This window comes from Neofelis nebulosa, chromosome 15 (assembly GCF_028018385.1).
Source record: "Neofelis nebulosa isolate mNeoNeb1 chromosome 15, mNeoNeb1.pri, whole genome shotgun sequence".
Classification (NCBI taxonomy): Eukaryota; Metazoa; Chordata; class Mammalia; order Carnivora; family Felidae; genus Neofelis; species Neofelis nebulosa.
Window position 1 is genome coordinate 71,913,102 of NC_080796.1, and position 6,000 is coordinate 71,919,101.

A 6,000-nucleotide genomic window follows, 5' to 3' on the forward strand; every position below is an offset into this window, starting at 1 on the left:
GCCAGAACTAGAGGGCTGAATGGTGTTCACCCAAAAAAATATGTCCACCCCGAACTTCAGAATGTGCCTTATTTGGAATAAAGGTTTTTGCAGATATAATTAAGGTAAGGATCTCAGAATGAGATTTATCCTACATTAAGGCAGACTCTAAATCTAATGACAAGTGTCCTTACAAGAGACAGGAAAGGAGAAGTCATAGGCCTAGAAGCAGAAGGCCATATGAGGACAAAAGTGAGATTTATGCAGCCACAAATCAAGGAATACCCAGAGCCACCAGAAGCCAGAGCCTTCTGTGGAATGTGGCATTGCAGGCACGTTGATTTCAGACTCTCTGTTGTTTTAAGCCACCAAGATTGTGGTAATTTATTACAACAGATTTAGAAAACTGATATAATTACCTTGTTGGAATATTCTAGCAAGAGCTTAGAGGGCAGTGAACCGGGAAAAATAGGACTAAGAAATCCAGAACTTCATTGAGGAGTTGAGGTTGGCTGGATCTGATTCCAAACATAAAGGATCAGGGGAGGGTTTCTTCTTGGATTGGGATATACATGGAGCTGGACAAGGTTGGCTGACACCATTATTTTCCGGCCATGACTCTCCCCATACCTTTCTCAGCACAATCGAGAGACACCAGCCAAACTTAAAGGGTTCCATGCAGAGATTTCTGAGAAAACGAGGGCCATAATATTAATTGTGAGATTTTTCAATAACATAGGTATTTCCAGAGAGACTTGTCTAAGATGGGCCTCAAATGGCTTGATCTTATCCGCAGGTTTGGCTGCTTAGACTTTTAATGTTCCCACTTCTCAACAAGAATGCCAGGCCCTGAGCCCTGGTGCCAGCCGGAAATTTCCCAGTGATAGGCACACCATGAAGCTAATCCTATGGAATTAACACTATGGTAAATTTCACCCTAATAAACTCCCAACCTCAAAGCCACTCTGGTTCTTCTGCTTTTTCTTTCTTTTTTTTTTCAGTAATTAAAAATTTTGGGGGCAGTTTTACATTTACAGAAAAATTGGAAAGACAGTGCAAAGGGTTTCCGTATACCCTGAAAGCAGTTTCTCCTATTATGAGCACCCTACTTTGGTATGGTACATTTGTCACAACCGATGAACCGACAGTGATCCACTGTGATTAACAAAGGCCATATTCATTCAGATTTCCTTGGATTTTACCTACTGTCCTTTTTCTTTTCCAGGATCCCATACAGGACACCTCATGGTAATTAGATGTCATGTCTCCTTAGGTTCCTTTTGGCTATGACATGTTCTCAGATTCTTGTTTTTGATGACCTTGACAGTTGCGAGGACTGTGGGTCATGTATTTCACAAACTGTCTCTAAAGTTGGATTTGTCTGATGCTTAGACTAAGGTTGTGAGTTTTGGAGAGGAAGACCACCAAGGAAAAGTCCCCTTCTTGTCACATTATATCAAGGGTACACACTATTACTGTTGGTGTTGACCTTGACCACGTGGATGAGGGAGTGTTCGTCAGGTTTCTCCACTGCAAGGTTCCCCTTTGACCCATTGTGCTATAATGCTAACCTTCAGAGGGATGTCACCATGCATAGCCCATACTTAACAACTGGGGAGTTATGTTCCACCTCCTTTGGTGAAGGATATGTTCGGATATTTTTGTCCATTTTGTAATTGTGTTGTTGTTTTTTCAATTATTTTTGAGTGTTAAGGATTCTTTGTGTATTTTGCATACAATTCTTTTATCAGACATGTTCTTCACAAATATTTTCTCCCAGTCGGTGACTCTTCCCTCTATTCCTGTAATAAGGCCTCTCAAAGAGCAGTTTTTAATGTTAATGAAGTCTAATTTATCAATTGTTTCTTTCAATGGTCATGCTTTGGGTATTGTATCTGTAAACTCATCACCAAACACAAGGTCTTGTTGGTTTTCTCCTATGTTTTCTTTTAGAAGTTTTCTAGTTTTGCATTTTACATTTAGGTCATGATACACTTTGAATAACTTATGATGAAAGATGTAAGGTCTTGGCTTAGGTTCATTTTGTCATTATGGACTCCCAGTATTCCCAGCACCATTTGTTGAAAAGACTATCCTTTCTCTTTTTATTTGCCTTTGCTCCTTTGTCAAAAGTCAGTCTGCTACAAAACGCCCTGCTGGAATTTTGACTGGGATTGAGATCAATCTGTAGAGTAAGGTGGGAAGAACTGATATCTTACCAATATTGAAAGACAATCTCTGTCTTTTCATTGGTGTATTTAGACCATTCACAATTAAAGTGATTAATGATAAAGTTAAGTTTGCATCTACGACGTTTGTGTCTGTTTTCCACGCGCTGCATTTGTTTTGTTTCTGTTTTTTCCCCTGTATGTCTAGCTTTTCTGGTTTCAACAGCATTTTGTGTGGTTCTATTTTATCTCTCCTCTTAGTATATCTATTAAAAATAGAGTTTGCTAATGGAGTTTGCAATATACACTTTTACCTCATCGAAGTCCGTGAGCAAATAACATTATTTGCTTCACGTGTGGTACGGTACCCTATGATTGAGTATACTCAACTCCTCCTTCCCATCTCTTATGATTCTGAGTCATTTATTTCAGTTTTCCGTATACCAAATCACCCAATACATTGTGACTATTATTACTTTAAATAGTTATTTTTTAGATACTTTAAAAATAATAAAACAAAAGATTTTATTTTAGCTTTCTTTATTCCCTCTCTGATACTCATCCTTTCTTGGTGCAGATCCCAATCCTGACCTATACCATTTTTCTGATGCCCGAAAAACATCTCTTAAAATGACTTGCAAGGCCAAGCTCTTGGTAATGAAGTCCTTCCGTTTTCATTTGTTTGAAAAAAGTATTTCTCCTTCATCTATGAAGAGAATTTTCTGAATGCAAAATTCTAGGTAGGTAGCTTTTTTCTTTCAAAGCTTTAAATATTTCACTTCTACTTTGTTCTTGCTTGCATGGTCTCTGATGAGTGGTCTGCTTTAATTTTGATCAGTGCTCCTCTAAAGATAAGGCGCTTTTTTCCCCTTCTCTGTTTTTTTTTTCTCAAGATTTTGTCTTTGTCTTTGATTTTCTGGAGTTCAGATGATACACCTGGTTGTAGACTTTCTGATATTTATTTTGTTTGGGGTTCACTGAACCTAATGAATCAGTGGTTTGCTGTCTTTCATGAATTTTGAAAAATTCTCTCCATTCTTACTTCAAATATTTCTTCTGCCCTGTCTCTTTATCCTTCTTCTTCTCATATTCCAATTACCCATATATTATACTTTTTGTCAGTTGTCCACAGTTCCGGTCTGGTGTCTCTCTCTTCATTCTTTGTCTTTTCAGATTGTGCTTTTTTTCTTGCTTTACTGCGTCCTTTGTAATTTTCATTGAAATTTGGACACTCTGTGTTAGAATAAAAACTGGGGCCAATGTGCATTTAAGGCGAGGCTTTGTATTAACCTGGCTAGGAGTCGGCCTGTGTTTAATATTTGCTGTATCTGCAGGGACCGGAGACTTCAAATTCCTCTGGTGTCCTTGTTTTTGTCTTGTCTATTGACTTGGGGATTCTCTCCTTAGGGAGAGTTTAAATCGTACAACTCTTAATTGTGAACCATGGTCATTATGCGGGAGCCCTGTTGATGTGGTAGGGGCAGGGGTAATTCTATAATTTTATAATTAATTCTCAGTCCTTTAAGACTGAGGGGCACAGGGCCTGTGTCCATGGGACGTGACCTTCGCGAGTGTATCTTACCCTCCCTCCCCACCCCTGGGCGAGAGAGCCATGCTAAATGGGCCAGAGTGACAGAAATATTCTTCCCCAGGTGGGATAAGGCTCTCGGTAAACACTTGCCCCATGAGAGGAGGTCTTTTTAGGGAGAATACTCACATTGTACTTCACTACAGCTACGCTTCCCACACCCCTACCAGAGTCCTGTGGTTCCTTCTTGTCTCCTCACCGTGAGAGCCCTGGGGGGCATCCCGAGGCAAGACTCAGGAAGGCACGGGGGGCCCTGAAGACAACATCCCCCAGGAGTTTGTCACTCTCAGGACACTCCACACTCAGCCTACAGCAGTTCATGAAAGCCATCTTTTTTTTTTTTTAATTTTTTTTTCCAACGTTTTTTATTTATTTTTGGGACAGAGAGAGACAGAGCATGAACGGGGGAGGGGCAGAGAGAGAGGGAGACACAGAATCGGAAACAGGCTCCAGGCTCCGAGCCATCAGCCCAGAGCCCGACGCGGGGCTCGAACTCACGGACCGCGAGATCGTGACCTGGCTGAAGTCGGAGGCTTAACCGACTGCGCCACCCAGGCGCCCCGAAAGCCATCTTTTAAGTGTTCCAGTTTATGGCTCCAGCAGCCCCTCCCGCAGCAGCTCATCCAGCAGCCCCTCCAGCAGATGTGTCCGTGGCTCTCTGGATTTACCCGTGTCCCCAGTGTGGCAAGGACGGTTCACTCCGCAACTTGAGTTTCTTGAGGCATCCATGAAAATGTGTTGATGTTGTTTCTCTCTCGTCTTTCTTGTAGTTGCACGAATGGGAGTGACTTCCAAGTTCTTCACATGTCAGAATGGAGAAGCATCTAACCTAATTTTAAAGACTGGATTTTGTTCTTAAGGGCACCCCCTGGCTTATTCTCAGGCTGAACTCCAGATGGAAATATTAGATCTCTACAAGTAGCACCATTATTCTGGAGTTTTCTCTTAATATCACCTCTTCCTTGAAGCTTTCTGTGAAGCCTTCATCTCACACTGAACTCACCTTCATCTGAGTTTAAATTCCTTTGTTTCTTGTCTTTTTATATTGATTTGCACTTAACTCAATACTACTTAGTGATGTTTGATTTTGGACAATGAACGGCCTCTTCAGCTCTTTTATGGGAGGAACAATCTTTTATGCAACTGTTATACTCCTAGGTGTACCTGCCATAAGTGTATATTAGGCATATGAGAAATACTGAATTAAGTGTTTAGGGCAGCATGGGGGTTGCTTACTTCTCTTCGATTCTGCTGATGGTGAGGCTTCTTCAGACTTCCAGAACAGAAATATGTGCAGGTCCCTACAGTTAATAGAGGCTTATTGTCAGGATAGATGGGAGGGTAAGAAGGAGAGGACAAAACAGCCCAACAGGCAGACCCCACAAGTGACTGGCACATCGCTCATTACCAGAAATGAGTTCATTTCAGAGCAGGGGCAGTGACCCAAGAGCAGTCACCCATGTGGGGACAAGCCCTGTACCTCTGCTTCCCCCTCTCTGCCCACGTTCTGGTTGACGGCCCCTTCTCCTACTCTGTCCATATGTGTCACCGATTGACTGATTTAAGGAAGACCCTCTCGGCCCTCTCTGTGTGCCAGGAACCCTGCAAGGCTTTGGATATAATAAGGAGAAGAAACATACAGTTCCTGTGCACAGAACATACAGCCCAGAGAGGTCAAGTAGACTGGTCATTGTAGCGCCATGAGTGCTGTGATGGGGACCCTGGGCATATCATGGGGGCTCGTAGAAGGAGCATTTCTCCAGTCGAGGGGGTCAAGAAGACCTTCTTGTAGCAAGTGCCACCCAAAGGGAGAAGGAAATGCAGAGGGGATTTACCACCTGGGTGATTGTGGTGAGTCCTTATTACAGGCAAAGGGGGCACTGTGCACGAAGACCTGGGGAAATACCGCGGTGTTTGGGAGACAGAAAGCTGTTTAGAATGACTGCAGAGTGGAGGATGGGATGGGGAGCAGGGCAGGATGCGGTGGGAATATAAAAAGATAGTGTCCTAAAGATACGCAGGGCCAGATTATTAGGACACTTTCATCGTGTCAATAAGTGTGAACTCTTTATCCTAAATGCCCCTGGAGGGAAGACACTGGCGACTTTCAGCCACGAAAATGACACAATCCAAATGGCATTTTGGAAATACCATTCTGTTAACTGTTGGAAAAAGCCGGGCCAGGCTTGACACAAAGAGACTAGTTACTGAGCTTTTCCCGTCATCTGAGGACGAGACGATGGGTGTGATGAGACAGACTGAGCA